The 22,271-nt window shown below is 35.2% G+C and overlaps 1 non-coding gene across 1 annotated transcript; it reads right to left on the reverse strand.

Annotated features, from left to right (window-relative positions):
- Positions 1–871: 871 nt before the first annotated feature.
- On the reverse strand, positions 872–975 carry LOC112101279. The gene has a single exon (XR_002907406.1). It is a non-coding gene; the product is annotated as a small nucleolar RNA R71 (small nucleolar RNA).
- Positions 976–22,271: the final 21,296 nt, after the last annotated feature.

The following is a 22,271-nucleotide window of genomic DNA, read 5'->3' on the forward strand; positions in this document are numbered from 1 at the left end:
TTTTTTGCGCCGTTGCCGAGAGGTAAGTAATTTTAATTCATAGAATTAATTTTTATGAATAATTCCATTTAAATTATTTTCTTGTATTTATTTTAAAAAAAAGAGAAAAAAAAAGTAAAAAAAAAAGTGAATATACAATTAAAGGTTAATATTTCTTTTCTTTTTCTCTTCTTTAAAATTCTGTAATTTAATTTTCAATTTATTTTTTCTTTGTAATTTTTGTTTATTTTATTAATTTAATTTTTAGTTAATTTATTTCACGTATTTTTTTTAGTGTGTTTTTATAGTAAGGTTGTAATAGCTCAATAAGGTTAGTATCGTAATTTCTCCTTCTTCTTTATTTTTATTTGTTTTGTTCCCATCTTTATTTTTATTTTATTTGTTTTGCATGCACAGTCGTAGGTCATTATTACCTAATCTTGAACCTATAGACCTTGAATTAGAAAAAACACTTCACACACACAGGCACATTAAAAATAAATTTGGAATGGATTTACAAGCACCACAAGAGAGGCTATTTAAGGATTATTTCAGTCCTTTAGCTAATTTGAGCACATCATGCATAAGATACCCAAATGTAGCTGCTAGGAGTTTTGAACTAAAACCTAGTGTGCTAAATTATCTCCCAACATTCTATGGCCTAGAAAATGAGGACCCATATAATCATCTGAATGATTTTCATGCCATTTGTCAAACGTTTAAATATGAAAATTTTTCAGATGATGATGTTAAACTCAGATTATTCCCATTTTCTTTAAAGGATAGAGCTCGTTCATGGTTAAATACTTTACCTGCTAATAGCATTTCATCATGGGAACAAATGGTAACGAAATTTTTGAATAAATATTTCCCAGTGCATAAAACCAATGCTATTCGCAGGGAAATATCAGAGTTTACCCAGAGAGAGGACGAACAATTTTTTAAAACATGGGAGCGATTCAATGGGCTACTCTTGAAGTGTCCACATCATGGGTACGAGAAATGGCACCAATGCCAATACTTTTTGGAGGGATTATTGCCGAATGTGCAAGAATGGCTAATGGCAACAAGTGGAGGAGAGCTAATGTCAAAAAGTGCATCAGAGATTTGGGAATTCTTCCAGCGACAAGCGGATAATTCCCAACAACGGAGTCGATCACTCAGGAATACTAGAAGAATTAAGGGAGTAAATGAGGTTCACATTGGCGAGTCAAGTTCAGAAATTAAAGAAGTCAAAGCGATAATTGAAGGTCTCTCTCGACAAATAGCATCGTTATCGACTGCTAAATCAACAGAACCACATGACCATGACTCATACTCAGATCAAGCTAATGCCATAAGTGTAATGAGAAAGCCATCAAATTACAACCCATACGCCAACACATATAACCCTGGATGGAGAGACCACCCCAATTTTTCATGGTCTCAAGGACTTCAACAGAATGGACCAGCAGCTCCAGCTCCACCAATGCAACCAATTCCTCAAATTCCTCAAGCCTCTCAGCCCCCATTTAGACCATACAATCAGAACCAGAACTACTCTCAACCCAGACCATGGGAGGATGCATTCTAGAATTTCAAGAATGTTACTCACTCCACGATTGAGCAACAGAACCGCACCATTAATGGACTACGAAATGAGTTGAGAGCAGGCTTCAACTCACAAGCTCAATCAGTTTCAAGCCTCGAGAAGATGGTGGGACAACTTGCTTCTTCAGTTCAGACCTTGGCAATGACTGTTGAGAAAGGAAAATTTCCAAGTCAACCAGTGCCTAATCCTAAAGGAGTACATGAAGCAAGTACTAGTTCACCACAGTAGCATGGAGAGGTCAAAGCAGTCATGACCTTGTGAAAAGGAAAAGAAGTCGACAACAAAGTGGAGATGCCAGTGACAAAAGAAAATCAAATTGTACATGTGAATGTTGAGGACTCATCACCAGAGGAGAGAGAAGAAACCAACCCACGAGAATATGTTTCGAAAGCTCCATTTCCTCAGAGATTAGCTAAAGGAAAAAAGGAAAAATCCACAGGTAAGATTCTTGAAATCTTCAAACAGGTAAGTGTTAACATCCCTTTACTTGATGCTATTAAACAAGTTCCATCTTATGCCAAGTTTCTTAAAGACCTTTGTACTAAAAAGAAAAATATGCATGTTCAAAAGAAGGCATTTTCAACAGAAAACGTTAGTTCTATACTCCAACATAAAATTCCTTTAAAATGCAAAGACCCAGGCTCTCCTACTATCTCATGTAGTATAGGGAACCACACAATTGAGAATGCTTTGTTGGATTTAGGAGCTACTGTAAATTTGTTGCCCTATTCAGTATTTGTGAAAATTGGACTGGGAGAATTACACCCAACTCCAGTGGTGTTACAGCTTGCAGATTGGTCCACGAAAATATCTCGTGGTATTGTAGAGGACGAGCTTATCCAGGTAGACAAGTTTTATTTTCCTGTTAATTTCATTGTAATTAACACTCAACCAATACAGGATTCAAGGAAGCACATCCTCATTATTCTAGGCCGACCTTTTTTGGCAACTGCGGATGCTCACATTTAATGCAGGACTGGAAATATGCAGTTGTCCTTCGGCAACATGACTATGGAGCTGAACATCTTCAACATTGCCAAACAACCTCACAATGCAGATGATGGAATTGTTGATGTGGATTTAATTGAAGCATTAATTGATGATACTTTTATTTCAAACCTTAGTGATGATCCTTTACAAACATGTTTAACTCACTTTGGTTTGGATTTTGATATTGACAGATCGGTCGATGAGGTCAACGCCCTACTTGACTCAGCACCATCTATGGACACTAATAAATGGAAGTCAAGAGTTGAAAAACTAGCACCATCAGAGAAGAAACTCATCCCATCATTAGCATCACCACCAAAACTCGAGCTTAAACCATTGCCCAACACTTTGGAATATGCGTTGTTGGGAGAAGAAAGTACTCTGCTAGTAATCATCTCATCATCCCTAAATGACGAACAAAAAGGTAAGTTGTTGGATGTTTTAAAAGAGCACAAAGGAGCATTAGGATCGACCATAGCGGACATAAAAGGTATAAACCCAGTAGACTGCATGCATTACATTCACCTTGATGAAAATGCTAAACCTACTAGGGAAATGCAACGTCGGTTAAAACCTAATATGAAATAAGTTGTTAGAACTGAAGTCCTTAAGTATTAGACACAGGTATCATTTACCCAATTTCTGATAGTTCATGGGTCAGTCCTGTACAAGTTGTCCCCAAAAAGTCAGGAGTCACAGTAGTTAAGAATGCTGATAATGAATTGATACCCATTAGAGTGACTACAGGATGGCGTGTATGCATTGATTATAGAAAGTTGAATTCTGTCACACGTGAAGACCATTTTCCTTTACTATTTATCGATCAAATGATTGATAGATTAACAGGCCATGAATTTTATTGCTTTCTAGATGGCTACTCAGGATACAATCAGATCCCCATAGCACCAAAAGATCAAGAGAAAACTACTTTCACTTGCCCTTTTGGCACATTTGTATATAGGAGAATGCCATTTGGATTATGTAATGCACCTGCTACATTTCAACGATGCATGTTGAGCATTTTTTCTGATATGGTTGAACGATTTCTTGAAGTCTTTATGGATGACTTTTCTGTTTTTGGTGATTCGTTTGATAAATGTTTACATCATCTGACACTAGTTCTGCAGAGATGTATCAAGAAGAACTTGATCTTAAATTAGGAGAAATGTCATTTTATGGTAAAACAAGGTATTGTTCTCGGTCACATCATTTCGAATAAAGGTATTGAGGTTGACAAAGCCAAGGTGGATCTCATTTCTAATCTTCCTCCACCCAAAACAGTCAGAAAAGTAAGATATTTCCTTGGGCATGCTGGTTTCTATAGACGTTTCATTAAAGATTTTAGCAAAGTTTCTAGACCCTTATGCAATTTACTTGTTAAGGATGTACCTTTTATCTTTGATGATTCATGTCTTATGGCATTTGAAAAACTAAAGCAGTTGTTGGCATCATCACCCATCATTCAGCCCCCAAATTGTAGCTTACCATTTGAACTCATGTGTGATGCATTTGATTATACAGTAGGAGCAGTGTTAGGACAAAGAGTTGATCGAATTCCCCACGTTATTTACTATGCTAGTATGACATTGAATGATGCACAGTTGAACTATTCAACTACTGAAAAAGAAATGCTAGCAGTAGTGTTTGCATTAGAGAAATTTCGATCTTATCTCATTGGTTGTAAAATAATTATATTCACAGATCATGCTGCTCTTAAATATCTTCTCACAAAGAAAGATGTAAAAGCTCGACTAATTCATTGTGTGTCACTTTTGCAGAAATTTGACTTGGAATTCAAAGATAAAAAAAGGGACAGAAAATGTTGTGGCGGACCACCTCTCTCGTCTCCATTTTGACACAATTACAGAATCATTACCATTGAATGAGTCTTTTCCAGATGAACAATTAATGAATGTGGAAGTATTACCTTGGTATGCTGATATCGTTAATTATCTTGTTACATGTCAACTTCGAGAACATTGGACCAAGCAAGACAAGGCTAAATTCTTTGCAGAAATAAAGAATTTCTTTTGGGATGACCCGTATTTGTTCAAGTATTGTGCTGATCAAATTATTAGACGATGTGTCCCAGAAAATGAAATTCAGAATATTCTTTCATTCTGCCATGAACAAGCTTGTGGAGGCCATTTCAGTGCTAAGAAAACAACAACTAAAGTTTTACAATGTGGTTTTTATTGGCCAACTATATTTCGAGATGCTTACACTTTTTGTTCTTCATGTGATAGGTGTCAACGAATGGGGAGCATTACACGAAGGAACATGATGCCACTAAATCCAATTTTAGTGGTTGAGATTTTTAATGTATGGGGTATCGACTTCATGGGACCCTTTCCCCCTACTTTTGGCCATCAATACATATTGGTTGCTGTTGACTACGTATCAAAATGGGTAGAAGCAATTCTATGTAGAACCAATGATCACAAAGTGGTGATAGGATTTTTGAAAAGCAACATTGTTTCACGCTTTGGATTCCCTCGAGCAATAATCAGTGATGGTGGTGCCCACTTTTGTAACAAAGCATTCAAAGCTCTTTTGACAAAGTATTCAATCACTCATAAAGTGGCGACCCCATATCATCTGCAAACCAGTGGCCTAGTTGAGATCTCCAATCGAGAAATAAAGCACATATTAGAAAAGACGGTGAGGCCAGACAGAAAATATTGGTCATTAAGACTTGATGATGCATTATGGGCATATAGAACGGCTTTCAAGACCTCGATTGGGATGTCACCCTACAGGTTAGTGTATGGAAAAGCTTGCCACCTACCTGTGGAACTCGAGCATCGTGCGTATTGGGCCATCAAGAAATTCAACTTTGACATGCAGTAAGCCAGCTTAGAAAGAAGATTACAACTGGCAGAACTTGAAGAAATTCGCAATGACGCATACGAAAATGCCAAGATTTACAAGCAACGAATGAAAGTCTTCCATGACAAGCAAATTATGAGAAAATCTTTCACTCCAGGTCAGAAAGTGCTTTTATTCAATTCTCACTTGCATCTATTCCCAGGTAAGTTACGCTCTCGTTAGTCTGGCCCATTTATTGTACATACTGTTTTTTCACATGGGGCAATTGAAATTAAGGACCCAAAGAACGGTGTCACATTTAAAGTTAATGGTCAAAGATTAAAGCCATATCTAGAGTACCAACCACATGGAGAAAACACCGAAATTAATTTGAGTAACCCACCAGATTTGAATTGATTTTTTTTTCTTTTCGTTGATTTGATTTTTCTGTCTTTCTTTTTATTTTTCTTTTGCTAATTGAAATTATTTTTGCATAAGTGTGTTTGTTTAACTATTAAGTTTTCTCTTATCATTTTTAATCATGAGTACCTTACTTAGACCGTTCCTCCTTAACATTCTTAAACCACTTCAACGTGTCAAAACTCATCTCAAAAAACAGATTCAATTTTGTAAAACACATCGCATTTGGGCTCTACAACCACCAGAGTTAGTAGCCTATGTTGAGGGTTTAGAACGCCAACTCAGAGACATTGAGAGAAGTGTTTACGACATCCAGTTGGAGCTTGAGAAAATTCAGTAAGAGGACGATTTTAATTTTCTTTGTGTATTTTAATTTGTTTTTCTGTTTGTGTGCTTTAGTTTGTTACCCCAGTGAAGTGGCGGATAACGGTACTCCGTGACAATCAAGTCGGTTACTTCAGTTTCCCATAATAACTGATATTCTGAAGCGAAGGTATGGATAGAAACGAGACTCTAGCGAAGCTTCACAAGTGATTCCCTTCACTTCCTCAGAATGCCCTCTTTACGATCTATAAAGCTCGGTCCGAACGCATGCGATTACTCATGAGGAATAACATACCTGCTGACATCCGTTGGTTACTCGAGGTTAAAGTACGATCGGCAGGTGAGTTACCTCCAAAATTTATTGCATACATGCCTGGTTGTGGTAAAAGAAATTATGCAAGAAAACAATGAGCTCGAAGAATTTCTGTTGCTTGTCATAAGTGTGCTAGAATGAGTTGCAATAAAAACCCATGTTCTTTAGGAATGGTGTCTGATAACAGGGAAGATAAGATTCAATTCATTAGGAATGGCTTGAATAAGGAGTCATTGGATGATATCTTTTTGTCTCTTGAAAAGCATCCCAGTGGATATATGCAAGGAGCGATTCTCCAGTTATGGCCATTATTCCAGAAAGAGCATGCAAGATATAGTCTCGGGAATCTGACTATAAACGACCCTGTTTGCCAGTTTATAAGAAAACTGGATAGGAAGCCTATCCTCGACCCATAGAGGGCGTTCAAGCCATTTTTGGACATAAAACCAGAGGAAGATGTGAGCCACAGTCGCAACTACCTGTAAATATCTTTTTACTTTACTGTTATTTTATTTCACTATTGTTTTATTGTGTGCATTATTGTCTTTAATAATTTTATTACTGTTTGCTTTTTCCTTATCACTGTTTGTTTTTTTCTTTTTACTGTTTCCTTTTTGACTCGCGAGCCACGTGCTTTACGCGTTATTTGACACTAACATGTTACCTCATACACAACTGTGACCCACTGTCATCAAGACTCTTAAATTTGATTTTTTTTATCAAGCACTTACAAATTATTTTTTGAGAAGTATCCCAATGGCAGCTACTCCCAATAGACAATTCAAGAACATTTGTGTGCTTTCTGGATTTAACTATGGCAAACATAAAGAGTTCATTGAGGCAGTCATAGATCTTGGTCGAAGCATAGCAGCGAGAAAATTACACTTGGTGTATGGAGGAGGTAATCGAGGGTTATCAAAAATGGTCTCAGAAGCAGCTTTTATTAGAGGCAGCCAAGTGTTAAGCATCATCCCAAGAGCCCTAAAACCTTTGGGCAGTTCGTCTGACTCATCAACTGGAGAAGAGTTAGTCGTCTTAGGTATGCAAGAAAGAATAACTGAAATGCTTAATCATGCTGATGCTTTTATTTTCCTTCTAGGAGATCTTGCAACACTAGAGGCACTTATCACACTAGCATCTTGGGCCCATCTGCATATCCACCAGAAACCCATTGGTTTGTTAAATGTCAATAACTTTTATGATGGCTTTATCGCATTTCTTAACCATGCAATAAAAAACTATTTCATTCCCTCTAATGCGAAAAAACTCTTTATTTGTGCTCACACTGCTAATGAGCTACTTGATATGTTACAAGCTTATAGACCGGAGCTAGATCCCTGGACCTTTGTGTTGGAGCATCCAAATAATGATGGTAACGGTAGCCGCAGTAAGAAGTACAAATTAGATTTAACTCTCCACTTGTAAATATTATTTTATGTGTTGCACCACCCAGGTGATGTCTTCTAAACTCTACTTCTTTCCTTTCAAACATTGAGGACAATATTTCGTTCTGGTTGGGGGGAGGGAATAGTCGACAATTGTAGAATTTTGGTTAAGTTTTTACTAATTTTTTGTTGTAAAAACTAACTGTTGCTAACTTTTTGTGTTGAAGATGGCTGAATATGAAGGGTAGTGACTCTAGAAATGCATCTTCATCGTTTAAAAAAATAAAAAAATAAAAAAAAATTCTTTTTCTTTATTAAGTTTTGATGTTCATTTCTCTTCTTCTTTTTAATTTCTCCTCTATAAATATACATTTTCCAACTTTTGAGTCGAAGATGGCTGAATATGGAGTGTAGTGCCTCTAGAAACGTATCTTCTTTAAAAAAAAAATCATTTTCGTTTTCTATCATTTTACCTGTAACTTTTTAAATTAGTTTTTATGCATCATTTTCACATTTCTGCATGCATATTTTCCTTTTATGTTTAGAATAGGTTGGGGGGTAGAATGTTGTTTAAAAAAAATTGTGTGATTTGTTTTAACATTGGATGACATGATTAATTTCAAATTTTAGTATTTGTATTATCTTTGGTCTTAAGTGATGTTACATTATGTTTGCTACTCTACATGTTGATGTCGAAGACAAATATGAGTTGCTTAAAGGAATGAACATATCATAATAAATACCAAGTGAGTTTTTGAGCCTATCATTTTTCTTGGAGAGTAACTATTTTGCCCATTTTTTATACAGCTTAACAGTTTATTATTGTATACACGATCTCTAGATTTCTTTAGAGTTAACCCTTAAAAAAAATTGTAAAATTAAAAAAAAAAAGAAAAAAAAAGTTTGTTGCTACATTTGGAGGCCCATCTAACTAGTAGATATAGAAGATTATTTAGAGCCCTAAAAGACGATGGAAAGGCCATCTTTGATCCGTTTGAGCATTTCTAGCCATCCCTTTTATCAAATATCCATAGTTAACCCTTTTGAGCCTTTTAAAAAAAAACATTTCTTTGTCAAACTTATCATATTGACTCACTCCGATTTGGAGTATTACCCAATGTCTTATAAGTTCCATCACCTATTTATGTTTGAGAAAATGTAAATAATTATTTTATTTAGTGACGTTGTGCCAAGAAAAAGCAAAAAAAAAAGTTCAAAAAAAAAGAAAAACAAATAATAATAACAATAATAGGTGAAATCCACCTTGCAACTTCTAAATTTTTCTCAAACATACACTTTGTTTTCCTTATTTCTCTTCTTTGTTAACCATGTCCCTAGCCTACGTTACATCCTAATAAAAGTCCTTCTTGATTTTAGGGAACTATAATCTGAAGTAGAAACTAATTATGTGGGCTAAAAAGATGTAGTGGTGCATAATAAAAATAAATAAATAAATAAAAGAAAAAAAAGATAAATAAATTGGGTTGACGAGCATTTTTATTTGACTTGAGATCGTATTATTTCTAAGCTGAGGGCATATTTATTTCATCTTGGTGAGAGCATGTGATATCATTTCTTTATTATTTTCTCTCTCAATTACCATTAATTGGAGTGACTATTTTTATTGGTTTTAATTTCTTTGTGAGAGTGTCACTACTTCCAGTGAGATTTTGGGGTTTGACATGTCATTCTTGAAAATAGCTATAACAAAGTCTACTGGGCTGATTCATGTGGATGGTTGATGTGGGTGTGATGTTGCTTTAGACTGGAGATAATGCTTATACTTTTATTTGATTGCTATCATTAATCTGATTGAATAAATACGTAGAAATATGAATTTATTAAAATACGTAGAAAATACAAGATGGAGAAGGAATTACAAAAAATGGAGCTCAAAAATGAATTCAGGGGTGTCCAATTAGGGGGAAAGCCCCCTTTTTATAAATACACTAAGTAAATCATGTTCATCGGATTAAAAACAATTTGGACGCTTAAGATTACGCCACGTGTCAACAGTATGTGGTTTGACCACGCGGTTTGAATAGTAACACGGTATGAACAATGAGGCGGTGTTGAGTGTTAGAAAATGCATATTTATGAAGGAGAAAACCGTCATTTTACATTTCAAGTCTTACTAACAACCCTTACTTTTATGTATTTAACCCTCTTGTGATTTAATTGCATGTGTTTTATTTTAATTAAGTATTTTATGTATTTTAGAGGCATTATAGTCATTTCACAATAAAGGAGAGATCAGACGGCAAAATGGACATTACTTTTGAACTCAGGACGGTCGAAAACCTTAGGAGGAGCATAAAAAGAAAAATAGCACTATTCACATGTACGGTACTATTCACGTGTACGGTATTGTCTACGTTACTATTCATGACACTGTTCACATAGACGGATCGATGACGTGGCATTGACCGATGATGTGGCATTGACTGATGAGGTGTCACGATCCTGTTGGACTAAAATTCTTATGTACTGTTGATGGTGACGTGGCAGCATATCAGTGGACGAAAAATCTCGCGTACGGTACATGCATCACACATGATTATTTTCAACCAAACCGCGTTACTGTTCAACCTGGGTCAAACCGTGTTACTATTCATCCGCATGGTCAAACCGCGTACTATTGACTGATGACGTGGCGCAATCCTGAGCGTCCAAACTGTTTTTAATCCGATGGCTATGATTTACTCCATGTATCTATAAAAAGGGGGCCTCCCCCCCTAATTTGATATCTTTGAATCCATTTTTGGGATCCATTTTCTATGTATTTTAATAAATTCCCATTTTGCCTCTAGTTCAATTATGAATAGCTAATTTTCTTTCAAGCTTGGGTTGAAGGTGAAGTCTCAACATGTGTCATGGGCTTTATTTGATAAATTTATTTTCTCTTCCCCTCTAGTTTTTGTGGATGTTTTGACTTCTCGTCGATAAATAATACTAATCTTATCTAGTACCGCCTTGGTTTCACCGGCCCCATAGTACAAGGTTATTATTATTTGGCATGATAAGCCCTTAGCACCATATTGATTAGAGCGTGGTTCATGAGGTGTGGATTCCCCCCTCATGATTTAATTGGTATTAATAAGGAATATTTAGCCCATGATGCATGTTGATACGGATCCAGATACCCAAGTACGTCATTTCAATAGAATTATCTTCAATTTATTCTCGTCATTTCAATTCTAATTTTAGAATTTATTCTCGCAAATTTAATTTAAGAATTAGCATATTTCAAATCATTTCCACTACAAATCCAATCACCCATTTATAAAATTAATTCTACACACAATTAAAATCTACCTCCTCGTGGGATCGACACTCGTCACCATTGATCTATACTACAATAGATTCGTGCACTTGTGAGTTCAATAAAACCGTCATTTTACATTTCAAGTCTTACTAACAACCCTTAATTTTATGTATTTAACCCTCTTGTGATTTAATTGCATGTGTTTTATTTTAATTAAGTATTTTATGTATTTTAGAGGCATTATAGTCATTTCACAATAAAGGAGAGATCAGACGGCCAAATGGACATTACTTTTGAACTCAGGACGGTCGAAAACCTTAGGAGGAGCATAAAAAGAAAAATAGCACTATTCACATGTACGGTACTATTCACGTGTACGGTACTGTCTACGTTACTATTCATGACACTGTTCACATAGACGGATCGATGACGTGGCATTGACCGATGATGTGGCATTGACTGATGAGGTGTCACGATCCTGTTGGACTAAAATTCTTATGTACTGTTGATGGTGACGTGGCAGCATATCAGTGGACGAAAAATCTCGCGTACGGTACATGCATCACACATGATTATTTTCAACCAAACCGTGTTACTATTCAACCCGGGTCAAACCGTGTTACTGTTCATCCACATGGTCAAACCGCGTACTGTTGACTGATGACGTGGCGTAATCCTGAGCGTCCAAACTGTTTTTAATCCGATGGCCATGATTTACTCCATGTATCTATAAAAAGGGGGCCTCCCCCCCCTAATTTGATATCTCTAAATCCATTTTTGGGATCCATTTTCTGTAATTCTCTCTCCATCTTGTATTTTCTATGTATTTTAATAAATTCCCATTTTGCCCCTAGTTCAATTATGAGTAGCTAATTTTCTTTCAAGCTTGGGTTGAAGGTGAAGTCTCAATATGTGTCATGGGCTTTATTTGGTAAATTTATTTTCTCTTCCCCTCTAGTTTTTGTGGATGTTTTGACTTCTCGTCGACAAAAGGCGGCCCCCTAGTACAAGGTTATTATTATTTGGCATGATAAGCCCTTAGCACCATATTGATTAGAGCGTGGTTCATGAGGTGTGGATTTCCCCCTCATGATTTAATTGGTATTAATAAGGAATATTTAACCCATGATGCATGTTGATACGGATCCAAATATCCAAGTACGTCATTTCGATAGAATTATCTTCAATTTATTCTCGTCATTTCAATTCCAATTTTAGAATTTATTCTCGTCATTTCAATTCCAATTTTAGAATTTATTCTCGTCATTTCAATTCCAACTTTAGAATTTATTCTCGCCAATTTAATTTAAGATTTAGCATAGTCCAAATCATTTCCACCACAAATCCAATCACCCATTTACAAAATTAATTCTACACACAATTAAAATCCACCTCCTCGTGGGATCGACAGTCGTCACCATTGATCTATACTACAATAGATTCGTGCACTTGCGAGTTCAATAAAATTTGCACAACAGGCGGCTTGAATAGTGACGTAGTTTGGTTATAAATAATTTCGTGTATATCCATGTACCGTACGCACTATTTTCGGTCCACTAACATGCTGCTACGTCACCAATCAACAGTACATAAGAATTTTAGTCTAATAAGATCGTGACCCCTCGTCGGTCAATCTTATGTCATCGGTCAATGCCACATCATTATTCCGTAATGTGAACAGTGTCGTAAATAATAACATGGACAGTACCGTGTACATGTGAATACTACCGTACATGTGAACAGTGCCATTTTTCTTTTTATACTCCTCCTAAAGTTTTTTACTATCCTGAGTTTAAAAGTGATGTCCGTTTTGCTGTCTGATCTCTCGTTTATTGTAAAATGACCATGATGCCCCTAAAATACATAAAATACTTAATTATAATACAACACACATAATTAAATCATAAGAGACTTAAATAGATAAAAGTAGGGATGTTAGTGAGACTTGGAGTGTAAAATGGTAATTTTCTCCTTTATAAATATACACTTTCTAGCACTCAACACATCCCCCAACCAGCTTGTTGCTCATCCTAAGCAAAGTAAGCGAAAATAAAATTTAAACTTTAAATGATTTTTTTTAAATCGTGTTTATTCAATCAGACTAACGATAGCAATCAAATAAAAGTATAAACATTATTTCCAGTCTAAAGAAACATCACACCCACATCAACCATCCACATGCATCAGTCCAACAGACTTTGTCATACCTATAGTAATCAAGCCACTTTCAAGAATGACATGTCAAACCGCAAAAGCTCACCGATAGTAGTGACACTCTCACAAAAAAATTAAACCCAATAAAAATAGTCACTCCAATGAATGGTGAATTGGGAGAAAATAATAAAGAAATATTATCACACACTCTCGCCAAGATAAAGGGAATATGCCCATGCCTTAGAAATAACACAATCTTTAAGTCAAACAAAATGCTAGTCAAACCAATTTATTTATTTTTTTCTTTTTGTTCTTTTTTTTATGCACATTACAGCTTTTTAGTGCATATAACTAGCTTCTACTTCAGACTATAAATCCCTAAAATCAAGAAGTATCAGCATGATTAAGCATTTCAGTTATTATTTCTTGCATACATGAGACAACTAACTCTTCTCCAATCAGTGAGTTAGACAAACTGCCCAAAGGTTTTAGGGCTCTTGGGATGATGCCTAACATTTGGCTTTCTTTAACAAAAGCAGCTTCTGAGACCAATTTTGACAACCCTCGGTTACCTCTTCCATACACCAAGTGTAATTTTCTCTCTGCTATGCTTCGACTAAGATCTTCCTGCCTCAACGAACTCTTTATGTTTGATATAGTTAAATCCATAAAGCACACAAATCTTTTTGAATTGTTTATGAGAATAGTTTCCATTGGAATACTTTTCAAAAATAATTTGTGAGTGCTTAACAAAAAATCATATTTAAGAATCTTGGTGATAGTGGGTCACAGCTGTGTATGAGGAAGTATGTTGTGTCAATTAATGCGTAAAGCACATGGCTTGAGAGTAAAAAAAAATGATAAAAAGAAAAAAATGATAAAATAAAATTATTAAAGACAATAATGCAACTGATAAAACAACAATTAAATAAAACAACAGCGAAGTAAAGTGATATTTATAGGTAGTTGTGACTGTGGCTCACATCTTCCTTTAGTTTTACGTCCAGAAACAGCTTGAACGCCCTCTATGAGTCGAGGATGGGAAGAGCCCTCTATGGGTTGAGGATGGGAAGAGCCCTCTATAGATCGAGAATGGGCTTCCCATCCAATTTTCTTATAAACTAGCAAACATGGTCGTTTATAGTCAGATTCCGGAGACAATATCGTGCACGCTCTTTCTAGAATAATGGCCATAATTGGAGAATTGCTTCTTGTACATATCCACTAGAATGCATTTCAAGAAACAAAAAGATATCATCTAATGACTCTTTATTCAAGCCATTCCTAATGAATTAAATTTTATCATCCCTGTTATCAGATACCATTCCTAAAGAATATGATTTTTTTATCGCATCTCATTCTCGCACATTTATGACAAGCAACATAAAGTCTTCGAGCTCTTCGTTTTCTTGCATAATTTTTTTTATCACAACCAGGCATGTATGCAATAAATTTGGGAGGCAACTCACTTACCAATCATACTTTGGCCTCGATTAACCAGCGGATGTCAACAGGTATGTTATTCCTCATAAGCAATCACATACGTTCGGACCCAGCTTTGTAGATTGTAAGGAGGGCATTCTGAGGAAGTGAAGGGAATAGATTGTAAAGCTTTATTAAAATCTCATTTATATCCATACCTTCACCTTAGAATATCAGTTATTATGGGAAACTGAAGTAATAAACTTGATTGTCACGGAGTACCGTTATCCTCCACTTAACTGGGGTAACAAACTAAAGCACACAAACAAAGTAACAAACTAAAACACACAAAGAAAATTACAATCGTCCCCTTAATGAATTTACCTCAAGCTTCAACTGGATGTCATAGATACCTCCTTCAATGTCTCTGAGTTGTCTTTATGAAGCCTCAACATGGGATACTAACTCTGGTGGTTGTAGATCCCAAATATGATGTGTTTTACAAAATCGAATCTGCCTTCTGAAATGAGAATTTACACGTTAAAGTCATCTAAGAAGGTCCAGGAGGATCTGTTTAGTTGAGGCACTCATGATTAATAATAATAAAAGAAAACTTAATGGTTAAACAAACACACTTATGCAAAAATAATTTCAATTAGCAAAAGAATAGTAAAATGAAAGAAAAAAATCAAATCACCGAAAAGAAAGAAAAATCTCAATTCAAATTTTGTAGGTCACTCAAATTTCTTTCGATGTCCTCTCTATGTGGTTGGTACTTTAGATATGGCTTTAATCTTTGACCATTAACTTTAAAAGTGACACCGTTATTTGGTTCATTAATTTCAATTGCTCCATGTAGAAAAACAATGTGAACAATAAAGGGACCAGACCATCGAGCGAGTAACTTACTTGGGAATAGGAGCAAGAGAGAATTGAATAAAAGTACTTTCTGACCTGGGGTGAAAGATTTTCTCAAAATTTACTTGTCATGAAAGACTTTCATTCACTACTTGTAAAGCTTGGCATTTTCGTATGCATCACTGCGAATTTCTTCAAGTTTTGCCAACTGTAATCTTCTTTCTAAGCTAGCTTGCTGCATGTCAAAGTTGAATTTCTTAATACCTCAGTACGCACTATGCTCAAGTTCCACAGGTAGGTGGTAAGCTTTTCCATACACTAGTCTATAGGGTGACATCCCAATCGAGGTCTTGAAAGCCGTTCTATATGCCCATAATGCATCATTGAGTCTTAATGAACAATCTTTTCTGTCTGGCCTCACCGTCTTTTCTAATATATGCTTTATTTCTCGATTGGAGATCTCAACTTGGCCATTGGTTTGCAGATGGTATGAGGTCGCCACTTTGTGAGTAATAGAATACTTTATCAAAAGAGCTTTGAATGATTTGTTACAAAAGTGGGCACCACCATCACAGATTATTACTCGAGGGAATTCAAAGCATGAAATAATGTTGCTTTTCAAAAATCCTATTACCATCTTGTGATCATTGGTTCTACATGGAATTTTTTCTACCCATTTCGATATTTAGTCAACAGCAACCAATATATATTGATGGCCAAAAGGAGGAAATGGTCTCATGAAGTCGATACCCCCTACATAAAAAATTCTCAACCACTAAAATTGGATTTAGTGGCATCATATTCCTTCGTGTAATGCTCTCTATTCGTTGACACCTATCACATGAAGAGCAAAAAGTGTAAGCATCTCAAAATATAGTTGGCTAATGAAACCCATATTATAAAACTTTAGTAGCTGTTTTTTTAGCGCTAAAATGGCCTCCACAAGTTTGTTCATGGGAGAATGAAAGGATATTTTGAAATTCATTTTCTGAGACACATCGTCTGACAATTTGATCTGCACTCTGGAAGTTAACCTGTAACAAGATAATTAACGATATCAGCATACCATGGTAATTCTTCCACACTCATCAATTGTTCATCTAGAAATGACTCATTCAATGTCAATGGCTCTGTAATTGTGTCAAAATGAATACAAGAAAAATGGTCAGCCACAATATGTTCTGTGCCTTTCTTATATTTGAATTCCAAGTCAAATTGCTGCAAAAGTAACACCTAATGAATTTGTCTGACTTTTGCATCTTTCTTTGTGAGAAGATATTTAAGAGCAACATGATCGGTGAGCACAATTATTTTACAACTAATGAGATAAGATCAAAATTTCTCTAATGCAAACACTACTACTAACATTTCTTTTTCAGTGGTTGAATAGTTCAACTATGCATCATCCAATGTCATACTAGCATGGTAAATAACATGGGAAATTCGATCAACTGTTTGTCCTAATGCTGCTCCTACTACATAATCAGATACATCACACATGAGCTCAAATGGTAAGTTCCAATTTGGGGGCTGAATGATGGGTGATGATGTCAACAACTTCTTTAGATTTGCAAATGCTATAAGACATGAATCATTAAAAACAAAAGGTACATCCTTAGCAAGTAGATTGCATAAGAGTCTAGAAACTTTGCTAAAATTTTTAATGAAACGTCTATAAAAACCAGCATGACCAAGGAAATATTTTACTTCTCTAATTATTTTAAGTGGAGGAAGATTGTAAATGAGATCCACTTTGGCTTTATCAACCTCAAACCACTTTGCTCGAAATAATGTGACTGGGAACAATACCTTATTTTACCATAAAATGACACTTCTCCCAATTTAAGACTAAATTCTTCTCTATACATCTCTACAGAACTAGTGTTAGATGATGTAAACATTGATCGAATGAATCACAAAAAACAGAAAATTCATCCATAAAGACTCCAACGAATCGTTCAACCATATCAGAAAAAAATGCCTAACATGCATCGTTGAAATATGGCAGGTGCATTACATAATCCAAATGGCATCCTCCTATATGCAAAAGTGCCCAAAGGAAAAGTGAAAATAGTCTTCTCTTGATCTTTTAGTGCTATGAGAATCTGATTATATCCTGAGTAGCCATCTAGAAAATAATAAAATTCATGACCTGTTAATCTATCAAGCATTTGATCGATACATAGTAAAGAAAAATGGTCTTTACATGTGACAGAATTCAACTTTCTATAATTAATGCATACACGCCACCTTGTAGTCATTCTAATGGGTATCAATTCATTATTAGCATTGGTAACTACTGTAACTCCTGACTTTTTAGGGACAACTTGTACAAGACTGACCCATGAATAATCAGAAATAGGGTAAATGATACCTGCATCTAATAGCTTAAGGACTTCAGTTCTAACAACTTTTTTCATATTAGGGTTCAATCGACATTGCATTTCCCTAATAGATTTAGCATTTTCATCAAGGTGAATGTAATGCATGCAGTCAACTAGGTTTATACATTTTATGTCGGCTATGGTCCATCTTAATGCTCCTTTGTGCTCTTTTAAAACTTCCAACAACTTACCTTTTTGTTCGTCATTTAGGGATGATAAAATGATTACTGGCAGAGTGCTTTCTTCTCCCAAAAATGCATATTCCAAAGTGTTGGGTAATGGTTTGAGCTCGAGTTTTGATGGTGATTCTGATGATGTGATGAGTTTCTTCTCTGATAGTGCTAGTTGTTCAACTCTTGACTTCTATTTATTAGTGTCCATGGATGGTGCTGAGTCAAGTAGAGCGTTGACCTCATCGACTGATCTATTAATATCAAAATCCAAAACAAAGTGAGTTAAACATGTTTGTAAAGGGTCATCACTGAAGTTTGAAAGAAAAGTATTATCAATTATTTCTTTTATTAAATCCACATCAACAATTTCATCATTTGCATTGTGAATTGTTTGGCAATGTTGAAGATGTTTAACTCCATAGTCATGTTGCGAAAGGACAACTGCATATTTCCAGTCCTACATTGAATGTGAGCATCAGCAGTTGCCAAGAAAGGTCAGCCTAGGATAATATGGATGTGCTTCCTTGAATCTTAGACTGGTTGAGTGTCAATTACAATGAAATCAACAGAAAAATAAAATTTGTTTACCTGGATAAGCACATCCTCCACAATACCACGAGGGATTTTCATGGACCGATCTGCAAGCTGTAACACCACTGGAGTTGGGTGTAATTCTTCCAGTCCAAGTTTCACAAATACTGAGTAGGGTAACAGATTTGCACTAGCTCCTAAATCGAACAAAGCATTCTCAATTGTGTGGTTCCCTATACTACATGAGATAGTAGGGGAGCCTGAATTTTTTTATTTTAGAGGAATTTTGTGTTAGAGTATAGAACTAACGTTTTCTGTTAAAAAGACCTTCTTTTGAACGTGAATCTTTCTCTTTTTAGTACAAAGGTCTTTAAGAAACTTGGTATAAGATGACACTTGTTTTATAGCATCAAGCAAATGAATGTTAACACTTACCTGTTTAAAAATTTTAAAAATCTCACCTGTGGATTTTTTCTTCTTTCCTTTAGCTAACCTTTAAGGAAATAGAGCTTTAGGAATATATTCTCGTGAGTTGGTTTCTTCTTTTTTCTCTGATGACAAATCCTCAGCATTTACAGGTACAATTTGATTTGTTTTTGTCACCGGCATCTCCACTGTGTTGTCGACTTCTTTTCCTTTTCGCAAGGTCATGACGGCTTTGACCTCTCCATACTGCTGAGGTGAACTGGTACTTACTTCATGCACTCCTTTAGGATTAGCCACTGGTTGACTTGGGAATTTGTCTTTCTCAATAGTCATTGCCAGAGTTTGAACTAAAGAGACAAGTTGTCCCACCATTTTCTCGAGGTTTGAAAGTTATGGGGATTGAGAGTTGAAGTCTGTTCTCATCTTATTTCGTAGTTCATCAATGGTGCGGTTCTGTTGCTCGATCGTGGAGTGAGTAAGATTCTTGAAATTCTAGATTGCATCCTCCCATGGTCTGGGTTGAGAGTAGTTCTGGTTCTGATTGTATGGTCCAAATGGTGGCCGAAAGGCTTGAGGAATTTGTTGCATTGGTGGAGCTGGAGATGTTGGTCCATTCTATTGGAATCCTTGAGACCATGAAAAATTAGGGTGGTCTCTCCATGCAGGGTTATATGTGTTGGAGTATGGGTTGTAATTTGATGGTTTTCTCATTACACCTATGGCATTGACTTGATCTGAGTATGAGTCATGGTCATGTGGTTCTGTTGATTTAGCAGTCGTTAACAATATTATTTTTTGGGAAAGAAATCCCAAATCTCTAATGCACTTTTTGACATTAGCTCTCCTCCACTTGTTTTTATTAGCCATTCTTGCACATGCAGCATTAATCCCTCAAAAACGTATTAACATTGGTGTCATTTCTCGTACCCATGATATGGACACTTCAAGAGCAGCCCATTGAATCGCTCCCATACTTCGAAAAACTACTCGTCTTCTCTCTGGGTAAACTTTAAAATTTTCCTACAAATAAGTTATTTTTTTTTAATCAAATGTTATTGATGCCAATGTGCAAGTGTACACAACAAGTAATAAAGTGATGAATAATTAAGATCGTTTCCACAAGGATTGATGTTACTAGAAATGCTACAGCAATCACAATAGTGCAATCTACCTTGATTCCGAGAGGAACAAATGTAAAGTTGGTTGCTATTGAAATTGATAATTGTGAGAGAATAAAATGAAACAATGTAGTAATGAAATAAATTAAATAAAAATGTGTCAAAGAGTCAAATGAGAATAAGGTAGTTGAATAATCAAACTCTCTTTAAGGGCTGACTGCTTTTCATCAAGTTAACACCAGTTGCTACAACAATTTCTATAGCATTGGGCAGAATTTATTTTGCATCATCAACTGTCGCATATTGGAATTCTCATACCTGTAAGTATCTTACCAATGACCAGTTGCTATTCCACCTATGGCATGGCATTATGAACATCCATTCTCTCCACCCTATAAGGTGAGTACCTATGTTTAAGTTATCACAAATCTTAACTTCAAGTATGACCCTTATGAGATTCAAGATAAACTTAATCCAGGAAACTTAAATTAAGATCAAGTATTACTCTAATAATATCCATTAAGACATGCCATTTTGCGGCTCTATCTTAACTTGAACCATTAAATGGATGGTCAACTGAAATAACAATTATAATAATAGCTACTAGAGTAAAATGCTACAGCAGTGACATAGCAACTCATAAGAACAGTTAAGAACCCATTGGATCATTTGTCACTCAACTACAATCAAGTTTAGTTTATATTCTGAAAGAGAAAAACAAACAGCAACATATTGGTCACGAAATACATTGGTTTAATCAAAGAGTGAAGAAAGAATAAGTGAAGAACAATAGATAGTGAATCTAACAAACTCTGCTGGATTCTTCAATGATGCGGCCTTGGTTCCCTTGAGGTATGATCTTCTTCTTCTTTTTCTCTCTAATTTTTCCAAAAATAATTCGTTGTCGCCGTTTTTATATGACATGCACCTCCTTTTATAATTGAAAACTAGGGTAAACAAAAGCCTCGAGCGTACATGAGTCAAATTAGAAAACTGCAGATCGTAATTCTGCAGCTAACTCGCGCTAAGTTTTCTCCCTCGATGTTCTAGGATTGCTACATCAATGGTTGCTCCAGCAATGGCTATAACACTACACTGTTCTCGGTTGTGTTTCACTTCTTTTGTGGCCATATTCTTTCTTCTTCTTGCTAGCCTAATATCTCAGCATCCCTTCATGAATTCTGAACTTATAAAAACCTACAATTATGCACATGTTTTGAGCACAAATTACTTTAAATCAAGTAAAACTTATTAAGACTCAACTAAAATGGATGTTTATGAAAAATATAACCAAAATATAATAAAAACACATCATTTACTCTCTAAGTGGTATTGATTTAAGTCTAGAATTGTCATAATAGCTCTCATTTTATAGAGTTATCAGCAGACAATGTATTGAACCATGAACGAGTTCTATCCTTTAAAGAAAATGAGAATAATGTAAGTTTAACATCATCATCTAAAAAAATCTCATATTTAAAAGTTTGACAAACAACATGAAAATCATTCAGATAATTATATAGGTCCTCATTTTCTAGGCCATAGAATGTTGGGAGATAATTTAGCGCACTAGATTTTAACTCAAAACTCCTAACAACTACATTTGGGTATCTTATGCATAATGTGCTCAAATTAGCTAAGGGACTGAAGAAGTCCTTATATGGCCTCTCTGGTGGTGCTTGTTGTTGTTGCAAATCCATTTTAATTTTATTTTTTATTGCAATGTGTTTGTGTGTGCGAAGTATTTTTTCAAGTTCAAAGTCTATGGGCTCAAGATTAGGTAATTGTGACCTTCGACCATGCATGCAATAAACACAAAAAATGAGAATAAAATTAATAAAAATAAAGAAAAAAGGAGAAATTACGATACTAACTTTATCACGCTGTTACAACCTTACTATGAGAACACACTAAAACAATACGTGAAATAAATTAACTAAAATTAAAATAAGTTAAAAAGATAAAAGAAAAATAATTTGAAAATTAAATTATAGAATTTTAAAGAAGAGAAAAAGAAAAGAAATCCTTACCTCAAAATGCAGATTCACTTTTTTTCTTTTTTATTTAATAAGAAAAATTACAAGAAAATAAAAAAATTATTTACAAAAATTAATTCTACGAATTAAAAGA

Source organism: Citrus clementina, unplaced genomic scaffold, assembly GCF_000493195.1.
Source record: "Citrus clementina cultivar Clemenules unplaced genomic scaffold, Citrus_clementina_v1.0 scaffold_2, whole genome shotgun sequence".
NCBI classification, from domain to species: Eukaryota; Viridiplantae; Streptophyta; class Magnoliopsida; order Sapindales; family Rutaceae; genus Citrus; species Citrus x clementina.